Raw genomic sequence first — 23,669 nt, forward strand, 5'->3', positions numbered from 1 at the left:
TCAGCACCTGACCCTGAGATGTGGATCATCCAAAGCACATTAGCATGGCGTACTTCTCCTATTCGAACTGGGGTTTGAAACCAAACTTCTCCTCAGGAGGATATATTGGGCGATTCAAGTGAGATCCAATGTAGATCCAACTTTCTATTCACTCATGGGATTTAGGCGGTCCCGGGGACCATTTAAGTGCATTCACCTTTTTTTTTTTCCTCTATCTGAGCTCTAAAACTTGAATCAAATGAAAGTTTTTATACGTTAATCAAATGCTTAAAGATATATATATATTTAAAAATCAGCTTAATAACATTATCACGTTGAACTAATTAACAACATTATAAAAGATTATCAAATCCGGAATTATTCACAACCTTGACCTATTATTATATGATTAATTGATCTCCAACTTGAAGTTTAATATGTGTCAATCCTCCTGCAGGACATCTCTGGAACAGGAAGTGAGACATCATGCAACAACATTAGACTGGGCCATGTCTGAAATACTGAAAAACTCTCATGTAATGAAAATGGCAAAGTAACTAAAGCAAGGATCCATGTACTGAAATAGTGAAAGAAACCTTGAGGCTACACCCACCTGTTCCTTTGAACATGAGACAAAACATTGAGAACTGTGTGATCAATGGCTATGGCATCCCTTTCAAAGACCAAGGTCCTTGTTGCTGGGGAAAAGGTGAAGTTATTACGTGCATATATTGAAGATTCGATCATATGTTGTATTGGAAAATATTAGAATATAAAATTTAATAATGAGATCTAACATGAGTTGCAATTGCGAGAGGTTATGCATAGTAAATTATGATCCAAAAGGTTGGTATGAAATTGGGACGAATTAATCAACTCGATTTGGAATATAGTATGCTATAATGTTATATTCTTGAACTAGTTTATGGAACTTATTTTAATGAGCTTAAGCGGAATAAATGATGTTCTTGGTAGTATGCTTTGCATAGGTGTAATTATTGAGTGTTTTCATTAACTTATTTGTGTTGATACTAAATTTGTAGAAATACTGTTAAGTTGATTACTCAGCGTACGATTTGTTTTCCGTGCGCAAGTTAGAATATATTAAAGATCCTAAATTTCGGTTTCAGTATCCAGAGAACATCCTAAACTCAACAATGTTGATGTATTTACGTTTTTGAATAGTTTGGCATGTACCTATCTAGTTAAGTCATTGCTAGTATATCTTTATATTTATATGAACTTGAGTATCAAATTAGTATTTATTGAATTTAATAAATAGTGTTATTATATGCTCATAAGTAAGTTATTTGAAATGTGATGTGTATTCGTATCTAAATTAATTGTAGTTTTCCTGACAACGAATGTGACACATTGTAGCTCAGACTCGACGATCGGGTCGAGTATGAAATGTTACACAAAGAGTACAAAAACTTGAATTGTATTTTAATATTTACTTTATAATTTGACTAAAAAATAATTAATAATTAACCTAACACGAAGCACTATAAAATACATACTAGTTAGTATTAAGGGTTTTTCACCGGGGTAATACAAAAAATAATAATTACAAAAATGGGGCATATTGTAGATTATTTATGAGAATGATGTACAATAAAATTAGGTGCCTCCTAGCACCACCTATAAAAAATAAAAATTTAATAAAAATAAATAAAAATAATAAATTAAAAAACAATATTTTAATCTAAAAAATGGTGACCTAAATGTTAGTCCATTTTAATTCATCGTAATTTGATCTATGTTTTCAAAATTAAAAATTTAGTTAAATTATTTAATAATAAATTATTGAGTTGATTTTATTAATTCATTGTATATGGATTTAATAAACCGTTGGTCTTGTAGTAAGTAATTTGATGATCAAGTATAATGGTAGTAAATAATTTTGCCTAACTTTTTAAATTCGAAAACATAGGAAGATCAAATTATAATAAATTAAAATACATGGACTAACTTCTAATTTCTATAAAATAGAGGTATGAAATTCAAAATTATACTACAATCACCCCAAATTTAAAAAATAAAAAGTTAGCACATTGGGTCACTTTTTTAGATTAAAATATTATTTTTTTATATTTAAATAAAATATTTTATAGCTAATACCACTTGACACATAACAATATTTAATTTTACTATAAAATCTATTATTCTCGTAATTAATATGCAACATGCACATTTTCGTAATTAAATTTTTTTATTAAAGACAATTTTCCAGTGTAAGCCCATTTTTTTATTCGTGTGTTTACCCCTTGGAAGACAAGTGTCTGACTGCAGAATCCCAAGTTTTGCATTGCATGGTGTGCTGAGTTCCTGACGACCATGTTTTTGGCCTTTTCTCTCTTTTTTTTATTTTAATTACAAAAATAAAGTAAAACTCTAATAATAATACGATTAGTGCGATTTAAATTTAAATTATACGAAAAATAAATATTCTGACAATCAGATCAACACACAAAATTTGACTTTTTTTTGTTCTTTGCTCACCCTCCACCAAGTGACATATAATATGAATACGAGTCAACAACATAAACAATCGTTGAAAAGTGTTCAATTTAGTCCTCAAAGTATGACTTGTATTTCAAATTCATCTCCAAAGTTTAAATTGTATTAATTAAGTCACAAAAATATCAATATCATATCTATTAAATTATTCCATTAAGTCAGTCATTAACCTAAACATTAAAGGTAGCTCAAATCTAGCAGTAGTATATTAAAACCCCATAGGTCAAATTATAAAACCTTGAATCTATATATTTATAAAAAGGAATTCTCTTAAATTTTATTGATGTTTTTTTAAAAAAAAATATTAGATGTAAGCTATTCATGCTAAAATTATATATGCATTTAAAATTTTATAAAAATATTTAAAATACATTTCATGTTATATCTGAATCAATATTTATTATTTAAAGTGATGGCTACACCCGCAAATGAATCTTAATGACATAATACTAATAATTTGAGAATACAATAATTATTTGAAATATAGGGATGAATTTAAAATTTGATCAATAAATTAGGAATATTAGTTGAAATTAAGTCCTTCGTCCCTCGTTCCTGCTAATTTAGTATTTTGTTAGTTCTGGAAAACTGACACTAAAGTAAAAAAAGACTTTGATAATTAATCCTATATTTTATGTTTTCAGAGTAAAAAATCACGTCAGTGCGTTTCCCTTCTGCTCTCTCCGCACCCAATCTTGCTCACCACGCATTTCTCTCCTCCAAGTATTTTTCTTGGTCTTTCTTTTTTAGTCTCATTTGTATATAAACACAAAGCCAGAAGCCTTCAAACACTTGAAACCAATCAAAACTTTTATCCAAACACACAAAACCCAAGTTTTTTCTTCAGCCAAAGCTCCAAAAAAATGGAACTTTTTGCTTCACAATCATCTTTACTAATGAGTTCAGCTACTAGTTTTGATTTTCTACTAATACCCACTTTTCTTCATGGGTTTTCTGCTTCATTACACTTAGTTTTGTTGCTTTTATTGTTAATCTTGTGGGTGGTTAAAAAAGTTAGTAGGGAAGGTTCAAAGGAAAGACAGGTTTTATGGTATAAGCAAACATTAGCTTGTTGTTTTGTTGTTTCAGTTTCTAATGTTGTCTTGTGCTTGTTAAGTTATTTTTATACGAATGGTTGGTCAGAGGATAAGTGAGTGAGTCTTATTGATTATGCATTGAAAGCACGTGCTTGGGGTGCATGTGCAACATGTGTTTACATGCATTGTCAATTCTCCAGTCCTGGTGAACAAAAGAGGTTCCCTGTTGTGTTGAGAATTTGGTGGGGTTTTTACTTTTCAATTTCATGTTATTGTCTTGTTATAGACATTGTTCTCATCAAAAAACATGTTTCTTTCCCAAGCCAGTATTTAGTATCTGATGTCTTATCTGTTGTTACTGGTTTGTTTCTATGTATTGTTGGGTTCTTTTCAAGAAATGAGGGTGTTAAATTAATATCTCATATATTCTTTTTAGAGAAATTTTCTAAGTGTTCGAACCCCTCGATAGGTTGATATTGTTCTTGAATTAAGGTTTTGTGTCTCGACCATGAAAAAAGCTCAAGTCGAAAATGAGATTCATAGAGCGAGAGCACCTTATTGAATTATGCAGAGATGATAGCATATGTGTCCTTAAATGCCATATGAGGGGCAAGGGTTCAAACTGTCCATTTTTCATATTTTCAATATGTACGTACATTTAAATTATTTTTTTTTACATAATGATGCCACGTGATATTTAATGTCTACAAAAAAATAGACTAAAAAAATATAAGACAGGCACACTTTAGAAACCAAATTGGAAATTCGAGTATACTTTAATACCAAATTTGGACAAAAAAATTTAGATACCAAAATAAGAAAACAGGTATACTTTAAAAGTCAAACCGTGAATTAAACCAATAAAGTTAGGCTTTTTATTTCATTATGCAAAGGACTGTGAGGCTTTCATTTGGAAGCCAAGGCATCGTAAGTAGACTGTCAACTTTTAATCAAAATTTTTTAACTGCTATGCTACTTTTTAAGGCACCATTTGGACGAAGAAACAGTAAATCACAAGGCAATGCTGTTGGTTGATAAGTCATTCATTTGCACATAAAAGAGCCAAGACCAAGAGGAATATTTTCTGCTTAGGCAGAAATAGAACATTATGTTTCTTGTTTCTACCATTTAATAACACCTAACTTCACAGTTTCTTTGTTTGTCAGTGAAATGAGGCTACTGAATGGCAAAATTAATCAAGTGCAAGCTCTCTCTTGGAGCCTTTATGCATTATGAGCTCTAAATCTGATCAGTCATTTTGGTTTTTTCCCCTAAGAGACCAAAATCATCAGACAAAAGGACTTGGTGGGTTGCATCAGTACCTGATGTTGTTTATGCCTAACTGTCGAATTCTCTAATGAAGAGGGGTAAGGTAATGCATGTAAAGAGGTACAGTGGAAATGTACTGCAGCCATAGGTATGCATTTTTCTGCATTCTGTTCAATCATATTCTCTGTTAAAAAAAATTGGAATATATAAGCTTGTTATCAATGTCAATCCTTTTAAGCTTGTGTTATTTTTCATGATCATATTTCATTTTATCTACTACATAAACGTTATCTTTAGTTGTTTCATTTGCCGCAGGTCTTGACTTGAATTTCACAATCATGTATTATTCTTTTTTCCTCTGTCATTTCATTAGTATTTGACTTAAATTTATCACTTGTATTTTTAGAGCAAATTTATCACATGCTTTTTGTCATAAAATTCATGCTAGTTTGCATGTTATTCACATAATTGGATTGAGAACAGGATCTTGATATGGAATTACAGCATGTATGTTATTTAATCAGATATCCGTATGCAGCTGTTGATTAAAGGTTAGTTGAGTTAAGCTTGCAACTTCAAAATAGCTCGTGGACCTACGCTCCCAACTGATATTATAAAGGCTCACCGGTTTAAGATCGCAGCCTTCAAAACAGCTCGCAAACTTACATTCCCAACTGATATTATAAAGGTTCACCAGTTTAAGATCACAGCCTCCAAAACAGTTCACGGACCTATGCTCCCAGCTAATATTATAAAAGCTCACTGGTTTAAGATCGCAACCTCCAAAACAACACTCCTAGTTGATATTATAAAGACTCGCCGGTCTAAGATCGCAGCCTCCAAAACAGCTCGCGAACCTACGTTCCCAATTGATATTATAAAGGCTCGTTGGTTTAAGCCTCCAAAACAGCTCACGGACCTACATTCCTAGCTAATATTATAAAGGCTAACCGGTTTAAGATCGTAACCTCTAAAGTAGCTCGCAAACCTGCGTTCTTAGCTGATATTATAAAGGTTTAGTTGATTTAGGATCGCAGCCTCCGAACAGTTCACTGATTTAAAATCACAACTGATATCGAACAATTTTCTCTGAGTCCGCTGATTTACAAATTCTTACGGGAAATACAGTTTGCGGTATTCTGCATTACAATTTTTGACTCTTGTTCCGCACTATCGGACAACAAAATTTGTTCAATAAGGTTTCAAGTTAAAACTTATATAGTAAGCCCCAAATTACGCACATCATAAGTGTAAACTTGTTTTAGAAGAGTCACTTTATAACTCTTCTTCGACAAGATGAGGGATAAATTATTATATTAATAATAAAAAGAACTAGACCCGAAATCCAACTCGATTACCTGACCTATATAATAAAATTCTAAGGCACGGTACTAAGGGGGGCTTCCTCTTCCTGTCTGCTCCTGGTTCTCTACTCTTAGAGAATTAACCACTCAACCCTATCTATTTTCACAATAGTTGATCCAGTGCATCAACACCTTTTGCTAAATAAATTATCACTTAAAATTGCGTCTATCATGTTATCAATTATTTGTGATTTATTATCGAATCACATAAAGTTGCATATGACTTACTTTATTACGCATATATTTATTTGAATATTTAACTCAATCACATAAATTATATGAAATTTTTTAATCGCATTGATTTGACTTGAACGGATACTTATCTTTTATTTTTTATACTTTAGATCGAGTTCAATATGAACCCTAATATGTGAAGCTGGAAGGTGAGTCTTGTTTACCTGATATATGTATCCTTCCAGTGGAGTGATTAAGAAGATGAGCACAACGACAGGGTCCTTGAGAACATGGTTAATGAGCACAAAAAGAAAAAAAGATGAAGATGAAGAATGCTACAGGCAACGACAAATAAGATTTGATTGATATTTTACTTAAGATTTAGCAATAACGAGATATTGAGTTTTCAATGGAGAATGATAACATAAAAGCAATCATTCGAGTTAATCAGATTTATGTTTGATATATTGATCACATATAATTATATATACGATTAATAAATCGAATGATGACACATCATTTGAAATGAAAAAAATAAATTTAATTTTACTAATTTTAAATGATATATTTTCATTTGATATACTGACAGTATAAATTATCGTTTCAAATATTAACATTCAATTTCAATTTCAATTTCCAATTCATTATAATTTTATTATTATAGGTCAAATTTAATTTTGATGTTTATTTTTTTACATAATTTAATAATCATCCTATTTTATAATATTATTAACTAGAATTATTTTTATTTACCATATAAAAAATGTCTTGAAAATTATTTTTTCAATTATAGTTAAATTCCAAACAAAAGATTTCATCTACAGAACAATAAAAAATTTAAAAAATATTAATTCTGTTAAATAGTAAATGTTAACTTATTCCAATTTAATCTTATTTAATTATTTTAATAATATAAGGACTAAATTAATTCATTTCATAATAAAAGGTCGAATTTGATTAAATTCTTATAATAGAGGGACCAAGTACATTCACATTTTTTCCCCTCTATTCGAGCCCTGTTAAAATAAATGAAACTTCAATCAAATTAAAGTTTTTATACTATAATCAAATGCTTTAAAATAATTGCCTTGACATTTTAATAAAATAGTTAATAATATTATGAGTTTAAACTAATTAATAACATTATAAAATATTATGAAATTAAAATCAAATCCAGAATTAATCACAACCTTGACCTATTATTATATAATTAATTGATCTCCAAACTTGAAGTTTAATGACATTTTTGGAATAGGGGTGAGTAAAATTCTAAAAAATCAAAAAAAAATAAATCTCAAATTAATCGAATCGAGTTATTCGAATTATTTGAGTTTCGAGTTCAAATCAAATTAAATTTTACAATTTGAATTACATAAATAATTCGAATAACATATTGGTATAAATACTTTTTGGTCCCTGTCAAGCTTGAAAATGAGCAAATTGATCTCTCTCAACAAAAATTGCAAAAAAATAAATCAAAATAATTTTCAAAATTTTTAAATATTTATAAAAATTTCAAAATATATATAATATATAAAGAAAGTTAAAAATTAAAAATTTTCTAGAATAATAATTTTAGGATTTAAATAAGTTAATTAATTATTCAAATTTATCATACTAAAATATTTTATTATTATTTTGCTTTGAATTTTTTTTAAATATTTATTGTTTCAAATTTATGTGCTCTAACATGAAATTAGTTATACTATAATAAGATTTTAATTTAACATGCTTAATTTTTTAATTTAACTTGAATAATTTCACTCGATTCAACTCGATTCGAAAAAAATTTAAAATCGAATTAAAATGCTAAAATAGAACTCGTCAACTCAATTAATTTAAAAAATTTTCACTCGATTGATTGAATATTCTCCCCTACTTTGAAACAGAAAGTGAGACATCATGCAGCAACATTACACCGGGCAAGTGAGAAACTCTAATGTTATGAAATTGGCTAAGTAACTAAAGCAAGGATCCATGAACCGAAATTTTGGAGATCAATAGTGAAAGAAACCTTGAAGCTACACCCACCTGTTCCTTTGAACATCAGACAAAACATTGAGAACTGTTCGTAGGGATGAACAAAATCTGATTCGATTTAAAAATTTTGATAAAAAATTTAAATTTTGAATTAAATAGTTCGAGTTATTTGAGTTAATCAAGTTATTAGAATTAACTCGAATAAAAAATTAATTTTTTCGGTTTAACTCAAATATGAATTACACCATTCGAGTTATTCAAAAATTCAAATAAGAGGCAATGGAGCTAATAGTGGTTGGTTTACTCCTTCTAGAGGGCTAAGGCAAGGAGACCCCCTCAGTCCATCTATTTTTGATTAGTGCTGAAGGTTTTTCATTGCTTATTCAGGAAGCAAAAGCCAGAGGAAGGACGCTGGGGGCACCTATTGGTAGGGAGAAATTTTCGGTCAACTATTTATTTTTGCAGATGATTGTATTCTCTTCGGTGACGCCTCTTGTGAAGGAGCTGAGGTGGTTCGGACTATCATCCATGAATACGAAATGGCCTCAGGGCAGCGAGTGAACTTTAATAAACCCCTCATTTATTTTGGTGCAAATGTTGATGCAAATGTTCAGGAGGATATTGTCAGGCTTTTAGGGGTCCATTTGGCCTCTAATCCCGAGAAGTATCTCAGTTTGCCCATGATGGTGGGTAGGAGGAAGAAGTGGGCTTTTGCAAACTTTGTGGACCGATTCAGGAAACGAATTGAGGGGTGGAGTATGCGCTATTTGTCAATGGGGGTAAGGAGGTTTTCATAAAATCAGTTTTGCAAGCAACCCCAATTTATGCTATGCAATGTTTTCTTTTGCCAAAGGCGTTATGCAAAACTCTGGAAGGCACTATGAATCGATTCTGGTGGATGAATAATAAAACCTTGAAGGGTATTCACTGGAGTTCGCGGGATGTTCTATGAAAACCGAAATGTTTTGGAGGCTTGGGGTTTAAAAACTTATTTCTGTTTAATAAGGCATTATTAGCAAAACAAGTGTGGTGTATGTTAACCCAGCCCCATTGTTTGTTAGCTAAGGTTTTAAAGGCCCGCTATTTTCCGTTTTCTGACATTTTAGCAGCAAAGGTTGGTTCTTACCCTTCATTTACCTGGAGGAGTATTTGTAGCGCTCGGTAGTTGATCGGAGATGGGTATCTTGTGGAGAGTGGGAAATGGTACTCGTATTAACATTTGGATGATCCTTGGTTACCTGGAAGGGAGAATAACAGTCCCAGTTCAAGTAATTATGCCGAATTGGTCCACTGTGTACCAGTTAATTAATAATGATGACAGTACCTGGAATAGAGAGTTAATACACAATTTAGTGGATGATGTCACAGCAAGCCGAATCCTTGCCATCCCTATTTCAGAAAGCCGACCAGAAGATATGCGGGTATGGAAATATGAAGGCTCAGGAGAGTATACTGTCAGGAGCGGATATAGGGTCCTCATTACAGAGTATTTACATAGTAATTTACATACATCAACTAGAGATGAGGATTACAAAGATTTCTATATAGATCTATGGGCTTTGAAAATTCCAGCGAAAATAAAAATGCATATTTGGAGGCTTTTCAACAATTTGGTGCCTCATTATGGTCCATGAAGGGGTTAAGTTTTCTATGTCAGCTTTGTTGGGGTTTATTTGGGGTTATGAACAGGAACTATGGTTTGCTCAAGAGAATCTGTGTTTCTTCTGCTCTTCTGGGTAACGAACTTTGGAGGCCTCCTGACTATGGCTTTATTAAAATTAATTTTGATGCGTCGTATATCCAAGATAAAAAGTTTGCAATAACAGCAGTCCTAGCCAGAGATTACAGAGGGGAAGTTGTGGAGGCAGATACTTATCTGATGGAAGATGTGGATGATGTTTTTGTGGCAGAAGCTCGTGCTTGTGAAACAGCGTTACGCCTTGCAAGTATGAAGAGTTTTCGACGGCTGATTGTGGAAGGTGATTCTCTGTCAGTCATTAAAAAATTAAATACACAAGGGGAAGATAGATCGGTCATTAGACCGATTATTCATAATATTCATCGATTGCAGGTGGGTTTTGACAAAGTCTCTTACATTTTTGTGCCCCGCTCGGTTAATGCTGCAGCGCATGCTTTGGCGACGGAGGGTCGGAGAAGAAGGGTACAAGGGAACTGGGTTGATGGTCTACCGGAGACAGTGAGGCTAGTGGTAAAGGAAGACTGGTTAAGATGGAATCTGAGGAACTAAGATCTATATTTTGCTTTGTTTTTGGAGAAGGTTCTTAGAACTCCAATGCCGTTTGCAAAGCTTTGTTGGCTCTTGATTTGGATCGTCAATACTGAGGAGATGGAGCACTATTCCGACTGATATTGGAAGTTGAAAGATATTTCTGCAGGCTCACACGTTTTTCTATTAGTTTTAATTAGTTGTTCAGTACTTTTTAGGCTTTCACTTTTATTTTGCTTGACAGCTGTGGTTAGGTTTCTCTTTTGTCGGTTTCTCTGCTGTTAGTGACATTTCAGTTTTGGTTTTTGAGCTTGGTGAAATTAATATCAGTCTATTTTTGACCAAAAAAAATTTAAAATAATTAAGTTAAAAGATAAATTTACGTTGTTTTGATAAATGTTTATTCATTAAGTTAAAAAGTAAAATTATTATATTGTTTATGTAGTTAAATAATCTTGTAATTTATCTATTAGTTAAATAATCGGTCCATCTAAACGCAACATTAAGTATAAATAATAGAATTCGTTAACTCGATTCAATTTGACTTGAAATTTTTTGACTCGATTCGTAAAAATTTCAAATTCAGTTGGGTTGCTAAATAGGATTTGTTAACTTGACTAATTCAAATTTTTTTACTCGATTTGATTCGACTCGATCAAATATCACTCTTAACTGTGTGATGAATGGCTATGGCATCCCTTCAAAGCCCAATGTTCTCATTTAATGCATGGGCCATGTAAAGGATCCTTGTTGTTGGGGAAAAGGTGAGCTGTTTTGGGTGAGAGCAGCTCTATTGGTGGTTTTAATGGAGGAAAGCTTGAGTACATGTATATGTATATGCCATTTGGTGGTGGGGAAGCCAAAAAAATTGTTTGAATGAGTAAAAAAAATTGTTAGAAGGAAGAATGATTTGGTCTTATTCTCGTACCTTATTCTTTTTCATCCAACTAATAGGGTTCTGTAGAGGTCTTTGTACTATATCGTGGAATGCATTTTTAGTTTCTACAAGTAAAATATTCTCTTACGTTAGAAATATACGCAAAATGATCATTTATATAACAATTGAAGGAAAAAAAACAGTTAGTTTTATGAGGTGGAATTAATTAAATGATGTGGTATTAATTTAAGATATGACTGAGTTGTTCACTTTTATCTTTTGTACCTTAATTCTGACTATTACATTTATCCTAGCTCGACGGTCCGCCCAAAATATGGGAGGGTTTTGGTAAAAATATAGGTCCGAAATATGAGTTTGGGCAAAAAAAGAGGCCTGTTTTTTTGGCCTGAGCTCGTCCCGACCCGAATATAATAAATTATTTTTATTTTTTAATTTTAAAATATTTCTATAATACTTTTTTTTATTTTTAAAATAAATTTTTTGTGTTTATTAAAAATGGGTCAGGCTGGGCTAGGCTCGGGCTTAGGAATTTTTTCTCGAGCCGGGCTTGGACAAAATTTCAGGCTCATTTTCAGGCCAGGCCAGGGTCTAGGACGTGGGCCAAAATTTTTTCTGGGCTCAGTCCGACCCAGCCCATGAGCACCTCTAAATTTATCCTGTCCTTTTTCTTTTTATTTTGAATGTAATAAACTCAAAGTGCTTACTTCAAACTATTAAAAGTAAAAGAAGCCATTTGCTTTATCTAAACCCAAGTATTGTAAAATCTCCTAAAAAAAAGGACACCTTCCTTATTATCATAAATCAATTTGGCGATTCCATCGGCAACTTGATTATTCTTATTGGGAGCATACCTGAAAAACCACAATCTTCCATATTTTAATATATGTTTGGTTCTTCTAACCAAGGTTGAATTTGCATCCGTTGATTATCTATCTTCAATGACTTTAATCATTTCCATGCTATTCGTATGAATCAACAAACTCTTATATCTTCGTTTATTTAAAATAGTCAGCCCATCCAAAATACACATCCCTTAAGTAATGGTTATAACCAAGAATCTAATTCCCAACCTAATTTCACAACACTCCCCGACCAATGCATATTCCCCGATTTCATATCTTATTCATCGATTAAATACATCCAGCTACAATCGAGTAAATGAATATGCCACCTCATATATTAAACTTATGTTGTATCATTTAATTGAGTTAATCTCATAAAATTAAAAACTTTTTATCAACTATTACCAAAAATATGATCTTGTTAATTTATCTACCTACAGGGATCTTTATGTTTATTTTTAAAAGTACAAAAACTAAATGCATTCTTCATTATGGTACAGGGACCGATATAGTATTTTTACCAATAATTCCCTAATGGAAAATTGGAAATTTGCTTGGTAGTATATTAATAAATAAAAAAAACGTCATTTGTGAATCCATGGCTTGGTTCAGAATCGAATCTCAACATTGTATCTCCATATTATTATGTTTTTATAGACCCCAAATCATTGATTTCTTTGTCCCCCCCCCCCAAAAAAAAAAAATTAATAATTGATTTATTTGCATTTTAGCATTTGCAGGGACTTCCATTTTTCAAATAATTGTTTTTGGAAACTGAAAATTGGATCAATTAAACTACTAATATATCCTTCTTTCCTTGATCCCAAAGCACAGATGCTTTTCAACCAAGGTTGACTGCGCTAAATGTTTTTAAGTTTTAAAATATTATAGTTGAGTCCTTAAAATATTAGTATTATATCAATTACGTCGTTATGCCAATTTAGCTTATCAGCATATGGGTTGCAAGGGCAACATTAGAGGAGGACAAGCATGGCCTTGGTCCCTCCAAAGTGAAAAATTGCTCTTTTATTTCCTTTAAAAATAATAAAATTTTAAATTAATTTAATTGTAAAATTTTATGACCCTTCTAAAGTTTAAAATTTAAAATTGAATTGTTTATAGTTTAATTTCTCAAGGTATTGTAAAATTTTATGTTTATATAGTGATAAATTTACATTTTAGCTCTCTCAACAATTTATAATTCAAATCCAGCCCTCCCCCAGGAAATTATTTCTAGCTTCGTCATTGCTTGGTCAAATTATAAACATATGTTTAACATCATCTTTGGTAGGACGTGTTTAAAAAAAAAAAAGCCCTCTTAAATTTTAATGTTGTTTTTTAAAATACGTCAAATATGAACCGATATTGATGGTTAAACTGGCGAAAAGACCTAATTAATATAATACTAGTATTTTGAAGATTAGGTTAAAACATTTTGAAATGTAGGACCAACTTAAAATCTCAAGATAATTTGGGGGATAGTTTAGTGAATTGAACAATTTCAACTATTCCAAGTTTGCTTTGGTGGTTGGAGCAGGCTGTAGCATCTTTGATTTCATCAACTGCAAAATTTGTTGACTATGTTTAATTTGTTGGGAAAATTAAACGCCCACTTTTTACAAGGAGATTTATTTAACAGCTAGTCATAGTTTTGCTTGGTAGCGTAGAAAATAAGAAACTACAACTTGATTTTTATTTTTCAATTTTATTCTTAAATTATTAACTGATAAAAAAAATCATGCCATGTTTGGTTCGCTGTAATAGAATAGGGCTGTAATCGGTAATTCAATTATTTGATTGAATGAAATGGAATAATATTCTTACGTTAGGTTAATTGGAATGAAATAATATTCTTGTGTTTGGTTGAATGGAATAAATATTGTAATAGCATAAGAAAAAATACTGAAATAATCAGAGTACCCTTAGTAGAATTTTTGTAAGATAGATAATTATGATTTTTGTTATTAAATTTTAATAGCATTATTATTAAATATAATTTAATAATATTCTTAATATGATTATTTTTATATTAAATTATTTCAAATATTTTATTTTTATATTTTTTGAGTCCAAGTTTTAATTATTAACGTTTATAGGTTTTTTTTGTTAATATACCTTTTTTAAAATTAAATTTAGTTCTTAATATTTTAAAAAAAATTAAATTTAATTATTAATCTTTTGAAAGAGAGTTAAAATATTTTTTTAATTAAAATATTAATTAAAAATTAAAATTTTAAATACGGCAACTCTCGTAGCAGTCAAAGTGCATTTCATGCTTAGAGCTGTCCATGGGCCGGGCCGGGCCGGGTTCGGAAAAAATTTTCGGCCCGACTCTTAGGCCCGGGCCTGGCCCGAAATATGGGCCTGAAATTCCCCAAGCCCGGCCCGGGAAAAAAAGAGCAAGCCCGAGCCCGGCCCGATTTTTAATAAACACAAAAAAAATATTTTAAAAATAAAAAAATAAAAAAATTATTTTTAAAGTATTTTAAAATTAAAAATTAAAAAATAAAAATAAAAAATATATATTTATTATATTCGGGCAGGGCCGGGCCAGGCCCTGGCCAAAAAAGTTGAGCCCGAGCCCGGCCCATTTTTTAAACGGGCCTCTTTTTTTTGCCCAAGCCCATATTTCGGGCCTATATTTTTACTCGAACCCTCCCATATTTCGGGCGGGCCGTCGGGCCGGGCCGGGCCGCCCGGCCCATGGACAGGTCTATTCATGCTTCTTCTTCTTTAATTTTTATGAAAATTTTATAATTTTTTTGAGTTGAGTTTTTTTTTATTTTTTTATAATTTTAAATTATTTGTTGACGTGGTATATAAAATAACTATTGTCATATCAGATTGTTCACATGGATTGACACGCGGGTTGTCGTGTCAATTTCATTAAAAAATTAGTGTTTTAGTCAATGTAATTTAAAAAAAAAAGTAATTTAACTCTTTTTAAAGGTTTAATGCTCAAATTTAGTTAAAAAGAAAATAAGAGTTAAATTGACAGAAAATACAAACATTGAGGGCTAAATTCGTTATTATACTTTTTTAAAAAAACCAAAGAATCCTTAATCAGGGTCAATAGAAATGAGAGTTTAGAACTATTAATGGGTTGGTTCAGGTTCCAATTTTTTTTTATTGTTGGCAAATTTATAAAATATTATATTAATATTTATATATTTTTATAATAAATTAAATTTTAAAAATATTTTTATTTAAATTAAATTTGGGTTAAATTAAGTTGGCTTGAAACATAAAAATTTTCGTTTAAGTCCGAATCTAGTCATGTCAGACCTATTAGATCGGGTGAGCTTCCCGGCCCATAAATAGGTCTAATGAGAGTTAATTGAGCTTCATTCTCTCCAAATTTTTGAAAAAGATTCTTAAAAACTTAATGTTTAATTAAATTTACATGTTCGTTTTAAGATTTATACCTTCCTATATATATATATATCTATTTTTCATGATAAAATGCCATGAAAGGCAAGTAATCTTTTAAGATTATTACATAAATCCCATACGTTAAAATTAATAAATTATGTCATTAATTATATATTATCCATTTAAAAGGAAAGGTCCTTTGGATTTTCCTTGGTTCACAGGTGAATTAACTTCCTCTTTTCTTTTTTCTTTTTCTTTTTTGCAGTATATAGTAAAATAGTCTATTTTAATAGAAGATTTTAATCACATTTGAAATTTTAAAATTTAAAAATAGAGGGATTAAATTTCTAAAAATAAAAATATAAAGATTAAATTATAAATATACAAATAGTACAAGAACTTAACTATATTTTTAATATTTATTTTATAATTTAATTAAAAATAATTAATAATTAACCGAACATGAAGCACGATAAAATACGTATTAGTTAGTATTAAGGGTTTTTACTTAGATAATATAAAAAATACGAAAATGTGACATGTTGTAGATTATTTACCAAAATGATATGTTTTCTACAATAAAATTAAGTGTTTGTCAACCTATCAGGCACACCCCCTATAAAATATAATATTTTAATAAAATAAATAAATTAATAAATTAAAAACAATACTTTTTACCTTTTTTTTAATTTGGGCTGGTTGTGGTATGATTTTGATGGAAATTAAAAATAAGTCTATTTATTTTAATTTATTATAATTTAATCTTTATAGGTTTTCGAATTTGACTAACTTTTTAAATTCGAAAACTTACAAAGACCAAATTATGATAAATTAAAATAATAGTTAAAATAAAAAATTTAGATTAAATTATGATAAATTAAAAGAAATGGACAAACTTCTAATTTTCATAAAATAAAATATATTAAATTTAAAAATATGCCACAATCACCCTAAATTAAAAAAAATGTAAAAAATAGGAAAAGGGGTGCGGCCTGAAATTTTGGGTCACCTTTTTTTAGATTAAAATATTATTTTTTAAATTTATTTTTATTGAAATATTATTTTTTTTATAAGTAAAAAGGTATTATTCTCCTAAATAATTTACATATTTTCGTACTCCTTGGAAGACAAGTTTCTGACTACAGAATCCCCAAGTTTTGCAATGATGGTGTGCTGAGTTGCTGACGACCATGTTTTTGGCCTTTCTCTTCTTTGATCACCCTCCACCAATCTTGCTCTCCACGCATTTCTCTTCTCCAAGTATTTTTCTTGGTCTTTCTTTTTTAGTCTTATTTATATATAAACACAAAGCCTGAAGCCTTCAAACACTTGAAACCAATCCAAACTTTTATCCAAACACACAAAACCCAAGTTTTTTCTTCAGCCAAAGCTCCAAAAAAGATGGAACTTTTTGCTTCACAATCATCTTTACTAATGAGTTCAGCTACTAGTTTTGATTTTCTACAAAAACCCATTTTTCTTCATGGGCTTTCTGCTTCATTACACTTAGTTTTGTTGCTTTTATTGTTAATCTTGTGGATGGTGAGCAGGATTAAAAAAGTTAGTAGGGAAAGTTCAAAGGAACGACAGATTTTATGGTATAAGCAAACATTAGCCTGTTGTTTTGTTGTTTCAGTTTCCAATGTTGTCTTGTGTTTGTTAAGTTATTTTTATTGGTATGGAAATGGTTGGTCTGAGGATAAGTTGGTGAGTCTTATTGATTATGCATTGAAAATACTTGCTTGGGGTGCAACATGTGTTTGCTTGCAATGTCAATTCTCCAATCCTAGTGAACAAAAGAGGTTCCCTGTTGTGTTGAGAATTTGGTGGGGTTTTTACTTTTCAATTTCATGTTATTGTCTTGTTATAGACATTGTTCTCTTCAAAACACATGTTTCTTTCCCAAGCCAGTATTTAGTATCTGATGTCTTGTCTGTTGTTACTGGTTTGTTTCTATGTATTGTTGGGTTCTTTGTAAGAAATGAGGGTGAAGATACCCTCCTTGAGGAACCCCTTCTAAATGGAGATTCTAGTGTTAGTAATGGTGTAGAGTTGAGTAAGGAAAAAGGGGGTGATACTGTAACCCCATATTCAAATGCTGGAATTTTCAGCATTCTTACATTTTCTTGGATGGGGCCTCTCATTGCTGCTGGCAATAAGAAACCATTAGACCTTGAGGATGTTCCTCAGCTAGATAGCCATGATAGTGTTATTGGGGCTTTTCCAAAATTTAAAAACAGGCTTGAATCAGATGATAGTGAGGGGAATGGTGTTACCTCACTTAAGCTGGTGAAGGCACTGTTCTTTTCAGCTTGGAAAGATATTCTTTGGACAGCTTTGTTTGCTTTTACGTACACGGTGGCTTCATATGTTGGCCCATTCCTCATCGACACTTTCGTTCAGTATCTGAATGGGCAAAGGGAATTTAAGGCTGAGGGCTATCTTCTAGTTGCTGCTTTCTTTGTTGCCAAGCTAGTGGAGTGCTTGTCTCAGAGGCGCTGGTTCTTTAAGTTGCAACAAGTTGGACTTAGGCAGAGGGCTGTATTGGTAGCAGTGATATATAACAAGGGGTTAACCCTTTCGTGCCAGTCGAAGCGCAGCCATACCAGTGGGGAGATCATCAATTTCATGACTGTTGATGCAGAAAGGGTGGGTGACTTTAGTTGGTACATGCATGATCCATGGATGGTAGTTTTGCAAGTTGCTTTGGCCTTGTTGATCTTGTATAAGACCCTAGGGCTTGCATCCATTGCCGCTTTCGTTGCTACTGTACTTGTTATGTTGGCGAATATTCCTTTGGGAAAATGCTGGAGAAGTTTCAGGATAAGTTAATGGAATCAAAAGATACAAGGATGAAGGCAACATCTGAAATTTTGAGGAATATGAGGATTCTTAAACTGCAGGGGTGGGAAATGAAGTTCCTCTCCAGGATTGTCGGGCTCAGGAGCGTCGAGGAAGGATGGTTAAAACGATTCGTTTATACAAATGCCATGACTGCTTTCGTTTTCTGGGTTGCACCATCCTTTGTGTCTGTAGCCACTTTTGGTGCTTGTATGTTCTTAGGAGTCCCACTTGAGTCAGGGAAGATCCTATCTGCACTCGCAACATTCAGGATTCTTCAGGAGCCAATCTACAACCTTCCTGACACAATCACAATGATAGTTCAAACAAAGGTGTCACTTGATCGAATTGCTGCCTTCCTCCGGCTCGATGACTTGCAGCCTGATGCTATAGAGAAGCTACCCAGTGGTAGTTCCAATATAGCGATTGAGATTGCTGATGGGAACTTCTCTTGGGATACGTCATCCCCTACTGCAACACTAAAAGATATAAACTTGAAAGTTTCCCATGGCATGAGTGTTGCTGTTTGTGGTACGGTCGGCTCTGGCAAGTCAAGTTTACTTTCCTGTCTTTTGGGGGAGTTACCAAAGATATCAGGAACGCTTAAGTTGTGTGGTACAACAGCCTATGTTGCCCAGTCACCTTGGATACAAAGTGGCAAGATTGTAGACAACATATTGTTCGGTAAGGAAATGGACAGAGACAAGTATGACAAAGTGCTTGAAGCTTGTACCCTCAAGAAGGATCTTGAAATTCTCTCTTTCGGTGATCAGACGGTTATAGGCGAGAAGGGAATCAATCTGAGTGGTGGACAAAAGCAAAGAATACAGATTGCTCGTGCTCTATACCAAGATGCCGATATCTATCTGTTTGATGATCCTTTCAGCGCAGTGGATGCTCATACCGGATCTCATTTATTTAAGGTAATGTCTTCTTAATGATCATATAGCATGCATTTTAAGAGTCCCTATAGTTAATTTAGTTGAAATAGTTATGTATGAGCTCTGAGTATCTTGTTTACTCTTTTGAAGGGCAGGAGGTTTTACTAAAGAATTTGAGATCAAAAACAGTGATTTATGTCACTCATCAAGTTGAGTTTTTACCAGCTGCTGATTTAATTTTGGTAAGCTATTATTTACATTATTTTCAGTGATTTTCATCATATGTCTAAGATTCAAGAAATAATTTACTAACTGGATTCAACTTGTATTTACATATTTGTTAGGTGATGAAAGATGGGAGGATTGTTCAAGCTGGAAAGTATAATGATATTCTCAATTCAGGTACTGATTTTATGGAACTTGTGGGTGCACATAAGAAAGCTTTGTCGGCCCTTGATACTGTTGAAGCAAGTTCGGTTTCTGAACAAACTACCAGCGAAGGAGAAAGTGATATAGGTACTACTAATGGGAAAGTGCAGAAACAAGAAAACCAAGGTAACCGGAGCTTTAAAGTAGATGATGTCGGACCAAAAGGACAGCTTGTTCAAGAAGAAGAACGAGAGAAAGGACAAGTCGGGTTTTCGGTCTACTGGAAGTACATCACAACAGCATATGGAGGAGCTCTTGTGCCTTTAATACTGCTTGCTCAGATTCTCTTTCAGATTTTTCAAATAAGCAGCAACTATTGGATGGCTTGGGGATCACCGGTGTCGGCAGACATAAAGCCTCCTGTTGGGAGCTTTACACTAATCATGGTCTATTTGGCTTTGGCCATTGCAAGTGCCATTTGTGTCTTTGCCAGATCCATGCTTCTTGGTACAGCTGGATATAAAACAGCCACTCTTCTCTTTATAAAGATGCATCTTTGCATTTTCCGCGCTCCTATGTCTTTCTTCGATTCTACACCGAATGGAAGAATCCTCAACAGAGTAAGCATCTAATGTTTTTCCTGTATGGATACGAAAGATTCAATTTATCTTCATGTTTGTTGGCATTTTTCCCCTTGTTTTTGAAGTATTGTAAACTTTTTTGCTGCCTCTTATAGGCTTCTACAGATCAAAGTGCAGTGGATACGGACATCGCGTATCAAGTTGCCGCATTTGCTTTCTCAGTTATCCAGCTACTTGGAATCATTGCAGTCATGTCTCAAGTTGCTTGGCAGATCTTTATCATTTTTATTCCAGTGATTGCTACCTGCATTTGGTATCAGGTAACTCTTGCTGAATTGTGGCTAAGCAATGCATGAAATCATGAACTTCTTACAAAGCAGCAACATACCTAAAATCTCAAATTTTCTACTTTGTAAAACTCATTTAATCATTGCCTTATTGCTGAACAAAGGAATGCTCATAAACTTGTAATCTCGCAGCAATATTACATATCTTCTGCACGAGAACTTTCGCGGCTGATTGGAGTATGCAAAGCTCCAGTAATACAGAATTTTGCTGAAACAATTTTAGGAGCAACAACTATAAGGAGCTTTGATCAAGAGAAAAGGTTCCAAGACACAAACATGGTGCTGACTGACTCGTATTCTCGTCCAAAATTCCATGTTGCCGGTGCAATGGAATGGCTGTGCTTCCGCCTGGACTTACTGTCTTCTGTTACTTTTGTCTTCTCTTTATTCTTTTTAATCTCTATACCGGAAGGAATTATCGATCCTGGTAAGTAAATGCAGATTCATATTGGCAGCTTTATTGACTACTAGATAACAAATGTTCTAGGAGAATGATTGTATGCATTTTTCTTTTGTTTAGGTATTGCCGGGTTAGCTGTGACGTATGGACTCAATCTAAATATGTTGCAAGCTTGGGTGGTGTGGAATATTTGCAATATGGAGAATAAAATTATATCTGTTGAGAGAATACTTCAGTACTGTAGTATTCCTAGTGAACCTGCCCTTGTGGTGGAAACGTATCGCCCAGACCATTGTTGGCCGTACCACGGAGAAGTTCATATTCGTGATTTGCAGGTAAGGGCAGTGTTGTGGTGTTCTATGATTTTGTTTCTAATGGAATTGCCGTATTAAATAAACAATGATGGTCTCGATGTAGGTACGATATGCCCCGCACATGCCACTCGTGTTGCGAGGTCTGACCTGCACATTTCCTGGAGGGTTGAAAACCGGTATCGTAGGGAGAACAGGCAGTGGTAAATCAACTCTCATACAAACACTTTTCCGGATCGTTGAACCTGCAGCAGGGCAGATCATAATCGATGGTGTAAACATCTCATCGATCGGGTTGCATGATTTGCGTTCACGACTCAGCATCATCCCTCAAGAGCCTACCATGTTTGAAGGGACTATACGAAGCAACCTGGACCCTCTTGAAGAATACACAGATGAACAGATTTGGGAGGTAGGTTCATTTTAGTTAAACACTGTCTGTTATGATCGGCAATTGAAGTCTAACATCAATCAATATTGTGTTTTAAAGGCATTGGATAAATGCCAACTTGGGGATGGAGTTCGAAACAAGGCCGGCCGGCTCGATTCTTCAGGTTCGATCCTTCTATCTTATAACACACATGAGTTTGTCTTCTTTTGCATAAATTATACTTTGTATGATTATTGTTGTGCAGTTAGTGAGAATGGAGAGAATTGGAGCATGGGGCAAAGGCAGTTGGTGTGCCTTGGGCGTGTTCTATTGAAGAAAAGTAAGATCTTAGTGCTCGACGAAGCTACCGCATCGGTGGATACAGCCACCGACAACCTAATAAAGACGACGTTAAGGGAGCACTTCTCCGATTGTACGGTCATAACAATCGCTCACCGAATAACTTCGGTTCTTGATAGCGACATGGTTCTGCTTCTAAGTCATGGTTAGTAGTACAGTATGCTCTGCTCATTAAGATGGATTCTTGGAAGTTCATTTCATTTGAATAGATAAAAAAAAAAAACATTTGTTTTTGCAGGACTTATAGAAGAATATGATAGTCCATCAAGTTTGCTGGAAAACAAGTCTTCATCATTTGCACAGCTTGTAGCAGAGTACACTGTGAGATCAAATTCTGGTTTTTGATAGAAACTGGATTGAATTAGACGATGATGAAAATTTACTAGTGTTAGTAATTAGTAATGTTTTTAATTTGTAATTGTGGGTGTTTTGTGCCATTTTCTTTGGCTCCCAATAAACGATTTTCCCTTTTTTTGTGGTCCAATTGTTATGTTTTATGTTGCTAAAACTTTTCGTATGTGTTCCATACTTATATTATACACATGTATATAAACATCAGGGCGATAGCAGAAAATTTTGTTAGAATGGTCGAAATTAAATTGTAATTTTTACGATAGTAAAAATATAATTTTATTATTTTAATAGTCTATATTTTTATAATATATTTTAAAAATTAAATCAAATTCTTATATATATTTTTTAGGTTGGTATTAAATTGGGATGAATTAATCAACTCGATTAGGAATATAGTATGCTACAATGTTATATTCTTGAACTAGTTTATGAAACTTATTTTAACGAGCTTAAGCGGAATAAATGATGTACTTGGTAGTATGCTTTGTATAGGTGTAATTATTGAGTGTTTTCATTAACTTATTTGTGTTGATACTAAATTTGTAGAAATACCATTAAGTTGATTATTCGGCGTACGATTTGTTTTCCATGCGCAAGTTAGAGTATATTAAGATCCTAAATTTCGGTTTCAGTATCCAGAGAACATCTTGAACTCAACAATGTTGATGTATTTACATTTTTGAATAGTTTAGCATGTACCTATCTAGTTAAGTCATTGTTAGTATATCTTTATATTTATATGAACTTGAGTATCAAATTAGTATTTATTGAATTTAATTAATAGTGTTATTATATGCTCATAAGTAAGTTATTTGAAATGTGTGTATTCGTATCTAAATTAATTGTAGTTGCCCTGAAAACAAATGTGACACATTGTAGCTCAGACCTGACGATCGGGTCAGGTATGAAATGTTACACAAAGAGTACAAAAGCTTGGATTATATTTTAATATTTACTTTATAATTTGACTAAAAAATAATTAATAATTAACCTAACACGAAGCACTATAAAATACGTACTAGTTAGTATTAAGGGTTTTTCTCCTAGGTAATACAAAAAATAATAATTACAAAAATGGGGCATATTGTAGATTATTTATGAGAATGATATATAATAAAATTAGGTGCCTCCTAGTGTCACGGGGCTAAATCTTTCGTCTCGCGATCTGTTCGGCCTTAAGCGATCTGTTCGCT

At 32.5% G+C, this 23,669-nt stretch overlaps 1 pseudogene; it reads left to right on the top strand.

The window, feature by feature from the left end:
- The first annotated feature begins 16,869 nt into the window (after positions 1-16,869).
- LOC107927252 (ABC transporter C family member 3-like) lies at positions 16,870-22,762 on the top strand (annotated as a pseudogene).
- Positions 22,763-23,669: the final 907 nt, after the last annotated feature.

This window comes from Gossypium hirsutum, chromosome D11 (assembly GCF_007990345.1).
Source record: "Gossypium hirsutum isolate 1008001.06 chromosome D11, Gossypium_hirsutum_v2.1, whole genome shotgun sequence".
NCBI lineage: Eukaryota > Viridiplantae > Streptophyta > Magnoliopsida > Malvales > Malvaceae > Gossypium > Gossypium hirsutum.